Source organism: Vicugna pacos, chromosome 7 (genome assembly GCF_048564905.1).
Source record: "Vicugna pacos chromosome 7, VicPac4, whole genome shotgun sequence".
Lineage (NCBI taxonomy): Eukaryota > Metazoa > Chordata > Mammalia > Artiodactyla > Camelidae > Vicugna > Vicugna pacos.
Genome location: NC_132993.1, coordinates 38,339,290 through 38,353,666, shown reverse-complemented (window position 1 = coordinate 38,353,666; position 14,377 = coordinate 38,339,290). Strand labels below are relative to the sequence as shown.

General features: G+C 40.0%; 1 protein-coding gene across 4 annotated transcripts in view; it reads left to right on the top strand.

Annotated features, from left to right (window-relative positions):
- Positions 1–14,377, top strand: part of BMPER (BMP binding endothelial regulator) — a 233,619-nt gene that overhangs the window by 45,792 nt on the left and 173,450 nt on the right. The gene's annotated exons all lie outside the window — the stretch shown is intronic.

The window sequence follows — 14,377 nt, the reverse complement described above, 5'->3', positions numbered from 1 at the left end:
ATATTTCTACTTCTGTATACACTACAGTGTGCTCCCCACTAAAAATTTAGTTCCCGTTGTCACCATATGGTTGATGTCTTAACCCATTTTGCGCTCTCCCCTCCCCTTCCCTGTGATAACCACTGTTCTGTTCTCTACATGTTTGAGAAAGCACACTTTTAATTTGGCTTTGAGTTTTCTGCAGCTGCTCTGAAAACTGTTCTGTGATTGCTTATGACTTGCCCACCGTGGAGAGTAAAACGCTCTGCACTTTAAAATAACTTTCGCCCCTCCTATCTTATATTTCGCTATGGGAATGGAGTCACCGCTATGCTTACCATCTCAAAATGTCTTAGAATCGAAACGGTATTATATCCTCTGAGGGATCTAATAGCATTGTTTCATGGAGGCTCTTAAACTGAGAAAATAAAGCGAGGTATTCTGAATGGAAAGTTGGACTGCATCATCAAAGACTACAGGGAAGAAATAATTTGACACAGAAGCCCCTAAGTTCTATTTAAGTTCTCTCTTATTTGCTGCTTTAGTTTGGCAACTGCAAAATGAAGGGTGAGTCTGTATGTGTGAAATGTATCTATTTGTGAAGGTGCATGAATGTACATGCATCTATTTATGATTTTAAAGATGACCATCATGCTGCAATTATAACCATTCTTTTTGGGTTTTGGTCAGAGAATACTCTCTGCCAGTCCCTCTAGAAGTAGGCACAAGTTTCTTTTTTTTTTTGATCAAATATTTTAGGTTGTCTTTTTGAGCGGTATCTCACCCTGAGAGCTAACGTGTATTTGCTGTAGAAATGTATCTGCTGGAGCGGCTGACGTTGAACAGGACCGTGTGATCTTGAAGGTGAACAAAGTGCACTGGGGTGCTCATGAACTTGAGTGCCTTCTTCACTCGGATGGGCTTATTTACACCAGGGCCATCTAATTATGTTCCCAGCAGCTTGGCGGTTAAAGGGCTTCAGATGTTTATCTGCAGACGTGCTTGGGCATCGACCGGCTGATGCTTAACACATGAGGCAGCCCTCTGATGACCTGAGAACGTCTGGACGTCCTCCGAGCCGTACCTGGGCCCAGCAGAGGGATCATATTTAAAAATACACTTGGAGGTTTTGAAGTTTGGGGTTCTGGAGACTGTGGATGGCCACCTTGATGGGGCTATGAATGCAGTGTAGCAATTTCAAACCACACTGGAATGCTAAGTGCAGACACCGGGGTCCTATTTTCAGGCATCTAGACAGGGAACTTCTGTGCCTCAGGGCCTCAGGATGGAATAGTTATAGACTCAGTCATTTGCAGAATGAAGGGAAAGGGGGCTGGACCTGGAACTAGATCTGGAATCAATTCCCAGCGTTGCCACTTCTAGTTACTTGACTTTCACTAAGCTGCTTCTCTCTGGGCTTTGGTTTCCTCTTCTGTAAAAGGCAGAGGCCTTGACCCTGAATGTGGCTAGAATTGCCAGGGCTGTTTATGAATTATTCAGGGGCTCAAGTCCCACTCCAGACCAAGTGAAACATAATTTCCAATGAGTGAGGCCCGGGCATATTTTTTTTTTATTGTGGTAAAATACACAAAGCAGAAAATTTACCATTTTAAAGTGTATAGTTCCGTGGCATTCAGTGCATTCACAGCGTTGTGCAGTCATCACCACTGTCTGTTTCTAGAACTATTTCATCATCCAGACTGAACCTGTATTCGCATTAGTGACTCCTCATTCTCCCTTCCGTGCAGCCCCTGGTGACCTCTATTCTAGTTTCTGTCTCTATGAATTTGCCTATTCTAGGTGCCTTGTAAAGTGGAATTGTCTAATATTTGTTCTTTTGTGTCTGGTTTATTTTATTTAACGTAACGTCTTCAAGGTTCATTCATGCTGTAGCATGTATCATAATTTCATTCCTTTTTAAGGCCGAATAATATTCCATAGTATGTGTACACCATATTTTGTTTATCCTTTCATCCATCAGTGGACATTTAGTTTGTTTCCACTGGGCATTTCTGTTCTTTGTTAGCCCCTAGGTATTTCTTTTGGTTAACAATTTTGGAGGCCACTGGAATGAATGTTCCTATGATTAAATTATGAGTTTGTGTATACCAGGTTTAGGAGAAGGAAGGTGAGATATAATGTTATAACTGGAAAGATGTGATTGTTGGTATCCTTAAGTATTTTATCTAGGTTTATAGAATAAACAGCATGACCTCTGATGCCAATAAAATAGCTTAAACTCTAGCCAAATGTTCATGGCCTGCTGTTAGGAAGAGAAAAATTTTCACAGACCTCTAATGTTAAAATAAATAGTTCTGTATACAGTGATGTTCTGAAGTGCTTATTTCTCTAACTCTGTGTTCAGTGACATCGTGTTGCTAGCTCAGAATTGACCGTGGTGGTCGTATTTAGACCTTGGAAATTGGAATACACTAAAAGATCAGGGCTTTTCTCCTCTGGAGAGCTGATTGTTAAACACTAGGAGCACACTGCTGACTATCTACCGTGTGTTCGGTATTTTTCTTCTTTTTAACAAGTGTCACTAACAAAAGAAATACAGTTTTTACGGTCAGCCTTTGTTGAAATCCAGAAGTCCTTGGTTCCTCTTGGATTTGGGAAGTGCAGGAGATTGACATTACAGAGCTCCCGTGATGTGTCTCCACGTCAGCTCTGTATTGGTCAAAGTGGAGGCTCATCTTTTGGTGGAGATTCCTCCTCCTTCCTCTCCAGGTATGACCACGTCCCTCAGTGACTGCTTTTCTCGGCAGATATTTGCTGTATCTTGTACAGAGTCTGCCCACAGATTAAGGTCTTTTTCAGTTTTGTCCTGTTTTAGAGAGGGTGAGTTCTTCTCTTTAATGTCCTTATCTACCCATGTTTCGAATGTAACAAAGACCTACCTCTGGTTTCATGGTATAAGATCAGAGAGGGCTACACCCAACCTCCCAGCAGACTCTACATACATGTTGGGCTATTTAATCAGACATCCTTTCTGCTGACCACATAGTTCTAAAATCATCCCAAGCAAATGAGGCTCTGCTCAGACTTTCTAGAAAAGAGCCCAGGTAAAGAAGGTGGCAGATAAGAGGCAAAAGATGGGCTGCAGGAATCTGATGTTCACAAGCCCCCTAAGGATGCCTTTGGTCCTTGGACTGCTTTTTGATGAATGCTTCCCCAAAATGTACTAGGCAAACACTGACAGGCTTCATCCTGCAGTGGGAGAGGCTCCTGGAAGTGGGAAGGATCAGTCTACCCAATTTCAAGACTTACAGCATAGCTATAGCAATAAAGTCAGTTTGATGTTGGTGGAAGGATGGACACAGTGATCAATGGAAAAGACTGGAGAACCCAGAAATAGACTCATCCAAATATGCCCAACTGATTTTTAATAGAGGTGACAAGTTAGTTCAGTGGAAGAAGATAGACCTTTCTGACATATGATGCTGGAAGAATTAGACATCCGTAGGCAAAAAAAGAAATGTGATCTAAACCTCATATATTATACAAAAATTATCTCAAAATTGATCATGGACTTAATGTGAAATGTACAACTCTAAAACATATATAAAAAGCATGTAGGAGAAAATCTTTGAGACTTAGGCTTGGGCAAAGAGTTTTTAGATTTGGCACCAAAAGCGCTTCCCATAAAAAGGAAAAACTGATAAATTCGACTTTATCAAAATAAAAAAAAATTGCTTTGTGGAAGACCTTGTGAAGAGAACAAAAAAATTAGAAAGTGGGAAAAAGATATGAAGCAGTATTTCACCAAATAATATACGTAGATGGCAGTAAAGCACATGAAAAGATATTTTACATCATCAGTCATTAGGAAAATGCAAATCAAAACCACAGTGAGATAGCACTACTCACCTATCAGAATGGCTAAAAAAATACATATTTTTTAAACTTTTTTTATTGAGTTATAGTCATTTTACAATGTTGTGTCAAATTCCAGTGTAGAGCACAATTTTTCAGTTATACATGAACATACATATATTCACTGTCACATTTTTTTTTTGCTGTGAGTACTGCAAGATCTTGTATGTATTTCCCTGTGCTATACTGTATAATCTTGTTTATCTATTCTATATATGCCTGTCAGTATCTACAAATTTTGAACTCCCAGTCTATCCCTTCCCACCCCACCCCCCTTGGCAACCACAAGTTTGAAAAAATACATATTATTTTATGTATAGCATGATAACACCAAATACTGGTGAAGATGTGGAAAATTTCTTATATATTGCTCATGAAAATGTCAAATGGTTCAGCCACTCTGGAAATTACTAGAGCAGTTTCTTTTAGAAGTAAATATACACTTACCATAAAACCCAGCAGTTACAATCTTGGGTATAGCCCAGTAAAATGAAAACCTGTGTTCACTCAAAATTCTGTACACAAATGTTCACAGCAGTTTTAATCATAGTAGGCCAAAATACTGAAAGCAGCCCGGATGTCCTTCATTGGGTGAGTGGTTAAACAAACTGTAGTATAACCATTCCATGGAATACTACTCAGTGATAAAAAGAGAAACTTGATCAATGCAACTACTTGGATGGATCTCAAAAGAGTTATTCTGAGAAGAAAGAGCCAATCTCAAAAGGCCACATACTGTATAATTCCATTTATATAACATTATTGAATAACAAAATGGCAGAGATGGAGAGCTGATTAATGGTTGCCAAAGCTTAGGGATGGAGGCTGTAAGTAGAGTGAGTGTAGTTATAAATGAATAGCCTAAGAGGGCCTTGTGGTTATAGTACAGTTCTACAAGTTGACTAGTTACACAGATTTTCACATATGATACAACTGAATAGAAACACACACACACATACACAAACACACACACACATATGATTGCTTATAAAATCAGTAAAATCTGAATAAGCTCTGTGGACTACACCAATGTCAATTTCCTGATTCTGATATTGTACAATAGTCATGCAAGATGTCAGCACTGGGGGAGGCTGGGTGAAGGGTATGTGGAACCTCCCCATATATGTATTTTTTATACCTTTCTGTGAATCTATAATTGTTTCAAAATATAAAAGGAAAAGGAAAAAGGAGGTGGTAAAATATTCCCAACAATTTTTTTTTCTCGGTGAACCATACACATTCTATTCAGTCAACCATAAAGGTTACATCTGTGTAATGTGCTTCCCAAAGTATAAAAATGATGCAGGGCACTACATTAGTCACACAAATGATGTTTCATATGTGTGTTAGATACTCATTTCTTCTTTCTGCTGGTCAAAGAGGTTTTCACTGATATCTTTGAAATTATGTTCGGGAGACTGAGGATTCCATTCGTGACTTGGAATCTGTAGCCGCCATAATTTATCCCATGAGGTTGTTGGTTGTTTTGCTGTCTTCAACTAAATTTTATTTTCTTAAGCTGCTCCTGTGCACCCCAAACTGTGAAACATGTTTCTGTTTTGAAAAATGCATGAATCCGACCTGAGATGTTTGAATTTGATCTTTTGATCCCTCGTTATTTGTTGCTTCTTATTGTCAAAAGGCCTGAGGCATCACGTGGTTCATAGCCAAAGTTAAAGGCATTTAGAACAGAGTTTAAATGTAAATCCACAGAATCAGGTCTTGAATCTTCAGCCACAAAACCTGCATTTTACTTTATGACACTGGTTTTCAGACATCGCTGGAACATGATGTTACAGTGTCATGTAAGTGAGCAAGTGAAAGACAGCACATCGTCTCCCCAGGGATATCATTTCTCCTCTTGAAGCTGCCACTTTCTGAGCTTCTTTGGTGCACCTGGCGGGACCTGATTCATGAAGGTGGATTTTGGAGCAAGAGAAAAAGAGTGGCTGTGTGACCTCGACAAAATAATTTAGCTTTTCTTCCTTTTTATTTTTTAAACTTTTTGTTGGGGGGCGGTGGTAATTGGGTTTATTTATTTATTTAATGGAGGTACTTGGGATTGAACCCAGGACCTCGTACGTGCTAGGCACGCACTCTGCCACTAAGCTATCCCCCCACCCCAAGTAATTCCGCTTTTCTGAGTCTGGTTCCACATTTTAAAAACCAGGGGTAAATTGTTTTCTGCCCAAGAATGCTTTTTATGAGAATAAATTAAATCACAAGTGAAAATTCCAAGTACAATTCCTCAGCTCACCTGTAATAATTATGCAATGCTTTTAGTGTTCTCTCTTCTCCTGTTGGAGGGTTATTTACATAATATTTCTGAACATATTTTTAGAATTCATCTTTGGAAATGACCTCTAGTGACATTTTCCTGCCCACATTAGAAAACCAGGCTTATGACTTCACAGGATAGTCTCTCCTGGTTTTCCCTCTTCTCCCAGTTTTGCTCAGTATGAGCTCAGCCTAGTTCTTTTTTGCCTGTCGAGAAGCCGTGAGTGCTGGCTGTTTGGCAATAGGGTGGCTGTTTGGCAGTAGGGTAGCTGCTGCAGTGCTGATTCAGCCTAGAGGTAGAAGCACTCTCGGATTTAGAAGTGTTTATGGTTAAGACCAGATCAAATGCGGCAATGATGAGGGATGTGGCTCATATAGAAAAAGTTGTTGCAAGCATTTTTGTCCTTCATGCATTGCATATTTCCTTTATTGTATTAATTAAATTATTAAAAGTTTGAAAGCATATTTTATCAAATAGAAACCTAACTTATTTGTGGCTCATAGAATCTGTCCTATTACCTTAACATCAATACCAGATATTGTATGTATTACAACACTATAAAGTTATGAGATGGGTCCTGTAAGCCACAATTTCATCACCTTACAGACTTCAGTAAACCCATAGATTAGAAATCCAAGTAAGTCACATGGAGATTTTGTGTTCCTATATACTGGTAGAGTGAGTTGAATTGACAGGTTATCTGTACTCATCTGATATTTCTGTGTCTTTAGGATTTTATTCATAAAACCGTCAGAAATTAAGTTGAATAGTGTTCTGCCATTTATTTTTCTATTGTTGACTATTTCATTTCGATCATCTTTTTAATTCATCATTGGGAAACAAAACCAAAAATCTATAGAAAAGAATGTTGTGTAAAAAAAAAAAGAAACAAAACTAAAAAAAGAGAATGTTGTGGCATGGGGTCACATGCCACTCTTTAAGAACTCAGTTCACGGGCCTGATTCTTTCTCTTGGAATTGAAGAAATGGTTTGACTATAAAATTCCCATTAGCTAAAAATAAGCAAAATTGCCTGCAGGATTCATGGTAGGTACAGCCTTGAAGAATCATAAAAGCCTGTTTTAAATGAATTCCTAAGGACACGATTTAAGCCCTAGAATGACTAGTCAGATTTTATGTTTATCCCTTTTGATTATACTTCCATATGTTCCTGGAGACCAGTGTCCAAAAAGTGGTTCATTAAAAAGATCGTATTGGTCTGGGGTAATTTGGGGCTTATTGACCAAGTCCAGGGGGTAGGGCTGCCTGATCAGGTGGCCCTGCCCTGCTTCCCTGGACCATGTGGCATGAACTGACTTCAAAGACCCCATGGTTGGTTTAATTTTAAATAAATATGGCAGTTTGCATGCTACCCCCACCTCAAAAAAAAAAAAAAAAAAGAGAGAGAGACAAGAATAAACCAGTATTTGGAAGACCAAAGTGGATTTTGAAAAGAAAAGAATCCTCCTGAAAATTAAAAATGAGCTTTGCATTGTGTGGGAAGAGGGGACTGAGAATATGTTCATAGGCTTCTCATTTCTAGGGGAGAGTAGGTGCTGGGATGCTCAAGGACTCTCCTTCATTGTGTTCAGCCCTAGCCGGCCTGGTCCATGGCGGAGTTGGGAAGGGGGTCGGTGTAAGAAGTGAGAGACTTTGACATCTGAGTTGCTCCAGGAAAATGTGGTGGAATAGTGCATGAAACTGGTCTAGTTGCCAAAGGAGAATATGTGATGGCCAAGGAATCTCATCCTTTCTGCATGTATTTTTTTTCTGTGGTTTACAGGAATAGCTATATATTGGTGCTTATTATTTATTACCAGTGAAATGAAACATTTATTAAATACCTGCTACACAGAAAGTACTGTAAACGACCTAGAAATAGACATTTGAAAGGCCAGATGTTCTTGGAGAAGGAGCACAGGAGCACACCCTCCCTCAGTGGGGAAGTTTCCAGGAAGGCTTCCTGGAGGCTGTGACCTAAGTTGAGTCTTGGAGGAGGAGTTAGCCAGGCAAATAAGGTGAGCCTGGATGGCTCATGTGTCACTGTGGGGATGATGGAGATGGAGGGAATGGATGAGACCTGGATTTTTCAAAGAAGGGGCCAGTGTTTTCAAAGTCATAACGATGCAGGAAAAATGGATGTAGGCCGAGAGGATGGCCATGTCCCAGGTCTCGGTTGAGCCCCTGGGACATGCCCCGCCAAGTGTGGGTCCTTGGCTCCCTGCAGGAAAGAATTCAAGAGTGAGCCACAGTTGAGTAAAGGTAGATTTATTTAGAGAGATAAATAATGCATAGAGTGTAAGCTGTTTCAAAAGGCAAGAGAAAGGCCACAAGGTGTGGGGGTTGGGTGCTCAGATTAGAGTAGAAGTAGTTACACACTTCACAGAGTGCAGATCGTGTTCAGAAGATGAGGGAGCATGAGGTGCCCTGTTGCCAGTTTTTATGGGCTTGGTAGCTTTATATGCTAACAAGTGGGAGGACCATTTTAACTACCCTGGGAAGGGGCTGGAATTCCCAGGAAGTTGGCCATTGGCCCCTATTTGACCTTTTATGGTCAGCCTTGGAACTGTCTTGGCGCCTGTGGGCATGTTATTCCCCATGCTAATATATTACAATAGGTGTATGATGAATCTCAAGGTCTACTAGAAGTCAAATCTCCCACCATCTTGAGCCTCAAGGCCTCCTGGGGGTTGAATCTTCCACCATTGTGATGTTAATTGCTACATCATTCCTTGAATGGCTGTGTTCTGCTTCCTTCCTTCCTGTCTCAGTAAGATGAGATTCTCTGGCCATATTTGGGGGGGAATTCAAAGTGCAGCATGTTTGCAGTGTGGTGAGTTTGGGAGCAGCAGATAAGAGAATAAAGAAGTGAGTCAAGGCCAGACCTGATAGTTGTATATGCTGAGCAGCTTGAGTTTTATATTGAAGGTCAGTAGTTTTCAATCCTGGCTGCAAGTTAGATTCCTCTTCCACTTCCTACTTCCGGAGGCTCTGATCCAGTTGGTCTAGAGAAGAAAGGTTGGGGATAAGTACCAGTGTACAATTCAGCCTGGCTGAGAACCATCAGTCACTGATAGTTAAAGTGTGTGAATGAGTTAAGAAGACCTGGACTTGAAAGAGCACACACTGGTGGCTGTGCAAGGAGGATGCTTGAAAAGGGACCCTATCCCAGTCAGGAGCAGCCAGTGAGCCTGCTGTTAATAGTCCAGGTGAGGAACAACCAGCAGCTTAGTTGAGGAAGTGGAGGAGTGGAAGGAATGGAAATATAATTGGAAATTTTTATTTATTTTTAATTTTTTTTTAAGTTTCTTTGAGGGATAGATATTATTATGTATATTCCTTAATGAGGAGCCAGGACCCTGCCCCAAGGCTGCACTATTGTTTCTTGACTGTTCCTCCCTAGTCTCTGCATTCCCTCCCTTCCCTGATTAGCAACTGTCTGAATCTGCCCTTTGGAACTCAGGGAAGGTCAAGGAAGCTGAATGAAACCTGTATCCTGCAAAAGAGAAACAAGGGACAGAAAGGATTTGTACCAGGGAGTGTTGGGTGGTTATATAAGTGGGAGCACCAGGCAGATAAGGTTGAGGAGAGGGAGGATGATCCGGAAGATGGCAGTATGCCCACCTTCAGCATAAAGGGGCTTTACTTCCTCTATAACTGAATCCCAGCAAGAAATCAGTTGGAACCTGGCTGCAACTGGGTGGTAGTAACAAGGACTTAACTGGATATGATCCAATTCTCATTGTAATATAATTAACATTGTGGTTTAGGCCCCCACCATGGGTTTTTCTGTGTGCATCATGGGTAAGGACATGCACAAAAGAGGATGAGCATGACTAAGCACTCCAGGGGCTAAAGCCATCAATCAATCAAAAGACCACTTCTGAGCACGGGTATGAGAAGGGGGCAAAAAGACCATTGTTATCTGCCCTTGAATCAGCTTGCTTCCTGTTTTGGGAGGTGTATTTTCCCTTAGCTAAATAAAACCTTTAAGATCGTAAAAAAATATATATATAATTTAAAGAGAGCATCTAGAAGATGTGTGGGGGTGGGTAGAGGAAAAAGGAAAATGTGGTCAACTTGCCACAGAGAAGCCCTGTAAGATAAGGACAGAGTGTCCCATAGATCTGGCACTTAGTAGGGCAGCTGTAGCCCAAGAGAGTGATGTTTCAGTGATGGAGGCAGAAGCCGGATAGCCTTGGTTGAAGAACTTGAACCTATGGAAAGAAGCATTCAAGTTCATTATCATTAGGGAAAGGTAGATAATCCCAGGGACCCAGATGGAGTTCCAGGAATGAAGGAAAAAGGCTGGAAAGGTAGATTGGGACCACTTCATGAGGCTGTTTGTTGTCAGGGGTTAAGTTATTGGCAAATGTAAGATCCAGTTCTCTGCTCTTAGGCTAATGTTAACATGAAAATAGAGAGGATTAAGACTAGAAGGGTGAGACTGGGTGGAGCTAAGGCTCATTAGAAGGCCAGTGCTATTTTCTATGGACCTGATGATTTTTAACAGCTATTTTAACAACAGAATGATGAAAATGTGTGGTGTTCTCTCTCCCTTGGGATGATGTGGCTGCTGAAAAAGGCCACAACTAATAGGAAAAATGAGTTTTATTGCTTAACTGTGGATTCAATTTATTTGTGTTCTTCCTGTTTCCATTGCCATGTTGTTTTCTGGGTTGAATAGTTGACTAGGCCAAGCTTCTCTACAAGTGTATGTGTATTTAAAAATATGCTCTGAAATTCTTCCCGACCCTGAAAATATGTAGTATTAAAAAAAGCCAAAATACATGCAAAAGTAAAATGTAGCTAGTTTAGGCTTGTTTTTGTATTATTTTAGTTTTGTAATGAAGAACCATTCGGGGCTATGTGTGATGGTTTAGATCAGGGTTTCTCAGCCTTGGCACAATTGGTGTTTTGAGCTGATTGATTCTTCGCTGTGCATTGTAGAATGTTTAGTATCACCTCTGGCCTCTATGTGCTCACCCTCACATGTGACAACTGAAAATATCTCCTAACGTTATGAAAAATCCCTTTGAAGGGGGTTTAAAGGGTGAAGGCAAAATCACCCTAGATTGAGAACCACAGATTTAGATGTATTGTAGTGATTTTATCAGAAAATAACCACTTCCTCCTGCTGTAGTATAGATGGTTTTAATGAAGCTTGTGAAATCTGAAAAGCTTTTTATCACCAAAGGAAAACTAATGAATGTTTATAATTCTATTGTCGAAAGCTGATTTAAAAATATTTAAAGAAAAAGGGAAAGCTGCTTTATTGCTTGACTAACCATTCCTCTGCCTGCTTTTCTTACCCACCCTTTCATTTAGTTCCCAAATCTGCCAGCATTTAATGTTCATAAGGCCAGAGTGGATTTTTATTCCTAGGCCGTTAAGTCCTCAGTGCAAAGGGTATAGTCAATTAGAAAGTGCTCAAATAATACTGCCAGTTTAGACCTAGATGTAAAAACGTGGATTTCATGTAGGACCTGATTCTAGTGTTAGTTTAATACCTAATGCCTCTAGCTTTGAGTAAGCCACTTTAATCTTTCTGTGCAAATATTCTTATCTGTAAATGAAGGAGAGGAAATATATTTTCTGTAAGTTTGCTTCTAGTTCTGAAACAAACTTGTCTTCCACTAGAGGTAGTTTGAGAAACACTGCCTCAATGTGTGAATGGAAAATTTTTCTTTGCCCCTCTTTTTACCCAGGCCAATAACAGGTACTTAATACATTCCTCTTCTGGGGTTTCAATGAAAAGAGGGACAAGATATTGCCTGTCTGCCCTATTAGCAACATAAAGTTGGTGGCAAATAGATTTTATTGTAAAGAAATTTGCCTTACAGAGAAGAGGTAATTGTGGTAAATCTGAGGTTCGCTTTGATTGTATGTATACGTGAGTCTTCATGTTGCTCATGTTGGTGTCTTTCATGAAGATAACATGTGTTGCGTAGAACGTGAACCCAAAGAGCAGTAAAAAAAAAAGTCCATTTTAAAATTGTCCTATTTGCAAATGTTAGCCACTATGTATGAAAATAGATTAAAAAAAGAAGAAGAAGAAGAAGAAGAAAAATAAATAAATAAATAAGTAAATAAAATTGTCTTATCCCCAAGAATCCCTTACATATGACATCTACCAGAATGCTTGGTCTACTGGAGTCCCTAAAACCAGTTGATGATTTGAGGGGAGTTGAAGAAGGAAAAGGTATGGATTCCACTTGTGAAGGAGATTAACACGGATGTTTTTGAGGCTGTTCAGTCACTCAGACTCATCCAACACTTGGCACAGTCTACCACACGGACTCGGGTGTGGTAGACTGACATGTCTCAAGGGCAGTTAAGCAATGAATCAATGGTGTTTCTACGTTAAACTGGCGAAGGAGCCGGCCTTACAGTTGAGTTGTCTGAAACAGAAAACACTGCTGGGTTCCCTGCGTTGTGGACCACTTGCGCCAACACCTTTTATCCTGAATTGTGTAACATAATCCAGGGCGGCCTGCCCTACTCCTGGGAGCCCTTGCGCATGGCTTGGCATTGTTTGGGAACAGTCTCTGGGTATGCGCTTCCTGCCTTGTCTATACTTCCTCCAAAGTGAGAAAGGCAAGCCCTTTGCCTGCCCTATTAGCAGCATAAAATCACTCTTTCTTTCAGTGTCTTTTTTTTTTTAATCCAGAGGATGAAAATATATAACATATTTGGAAACTCCACTGGCAGACTTGGCAGGCGTTTCATATTTACTTGGACTTAACATGAATTGGATTTGGTCCTCTGATTTCCCTGCCTCCATCTCTCGGAACAAGTTATTTATTATCCGAGTGAGTCTGTGGCAGTGGATCAGACATGCACATGGCATGTCTGTTGTAAGTGCATTTGTTCCGTAAGATTTATGCTAGCCCAAATTGTTTTCTATTGGTTTTCATTGTTGAAAATTTACTGTATTCATTCTGGGTTTGGCGTTAAGTATTTGTAGTGTACTAGGGGTTTCTGTGGTTGAACATTTCATCGCTGTAACACTTCATGCAAAGGAAATTAAAAAATGTATAGTGAAAGCATTTCCCTAATATGTTTCCAATCAGCTGTGTACTTTAGTAATTTGATTTGTAGGAACTGGAGAGAAGAGTATTATTGAGCTATCTTCAATCATTCATAATTCTCTGGGAATTCAGATCATGGTTCCATGTTTATGAAAATGTCTATTGAAATTTTCTTACATCTGTTATTCTGTTTGTATGTATTGAGGATTTTTTTTTTTCATTACTACAGCAGTATCTAAAGTAATTCAAGGAAGGAGATGAGTCTCTTCTCTGTATCTTGGGCAAGAAAACCTGATGTGAACTGAGGTTGATTGGCTTGCCAGAAGCCAATCATTGGTATACAGAGGCAGGCCTTTTTATTTCTGCGTTACCCCATGTGTGTGTTCCTGCTTCTATACCCTTTGGGCTGAGTAATTGGACTGTAATTGGTAAATCCTTTGCCTTGTGGGCTCCTAATAATCAAATACGCAGTGACTGGAGGCATAGACAGGTGTATCTTCCCTGAAAATGTAACTCGTGGGGTGGAGGGTGTTATTCGGATAAACTAAATCAAAATCTAGGCTGCAATCCTTGCACTGTTAATTCTTTGGCTCTTTCTTGAGGGACTTAAACTAACTGGCATGTTTCCTTTTTTGAGGATCTCTGGCCTTTGACTTTGAATGAGCTTGACTTCTGTTTTGGCTAGCGAATGGATATTTGATAATCCATACATTGTTAGCTTCAGATTTCCTTAATCTGGTTCACTACCTAAAAGTAAAATCAAAGTGATATATGAAATCACAGTTCTTAGAGCTGGGAGGCAAGGCTTGGGAGGTTTCACTTGTTGACGACAGTAGCTTTCAAGAGTCTTAGGGAGGTATGGGATTTTGTAATCATTTCCTTTATTTTAATTTTTTTGCTTTTATTTCCTCCCATGTTTTTAAACTTCCCTCTTGACCTTCAGCAATCTTGAGTTCATTTAGTCTTGTGTAAAATCCCCTCTCACAGTGGTGTTTTTAGCTCTGGTTCTCCTCACACTTCACAAGGCATAAATAAAGTCACGAGGTTATGCGTTTTGGCCAAGAGAGTTCATCAATCCATGGTTTTCCATCTGAAAATATAGTCTGTGAGGTTAATCTTTTCAGTAGTCAAAGAATTAATTTAAGCGACAGCCAAGTGGTTATTTAAAAGGCTTAGTTGTGTTTGGAGGAAAATATCCAAAGAGCACTATGGCT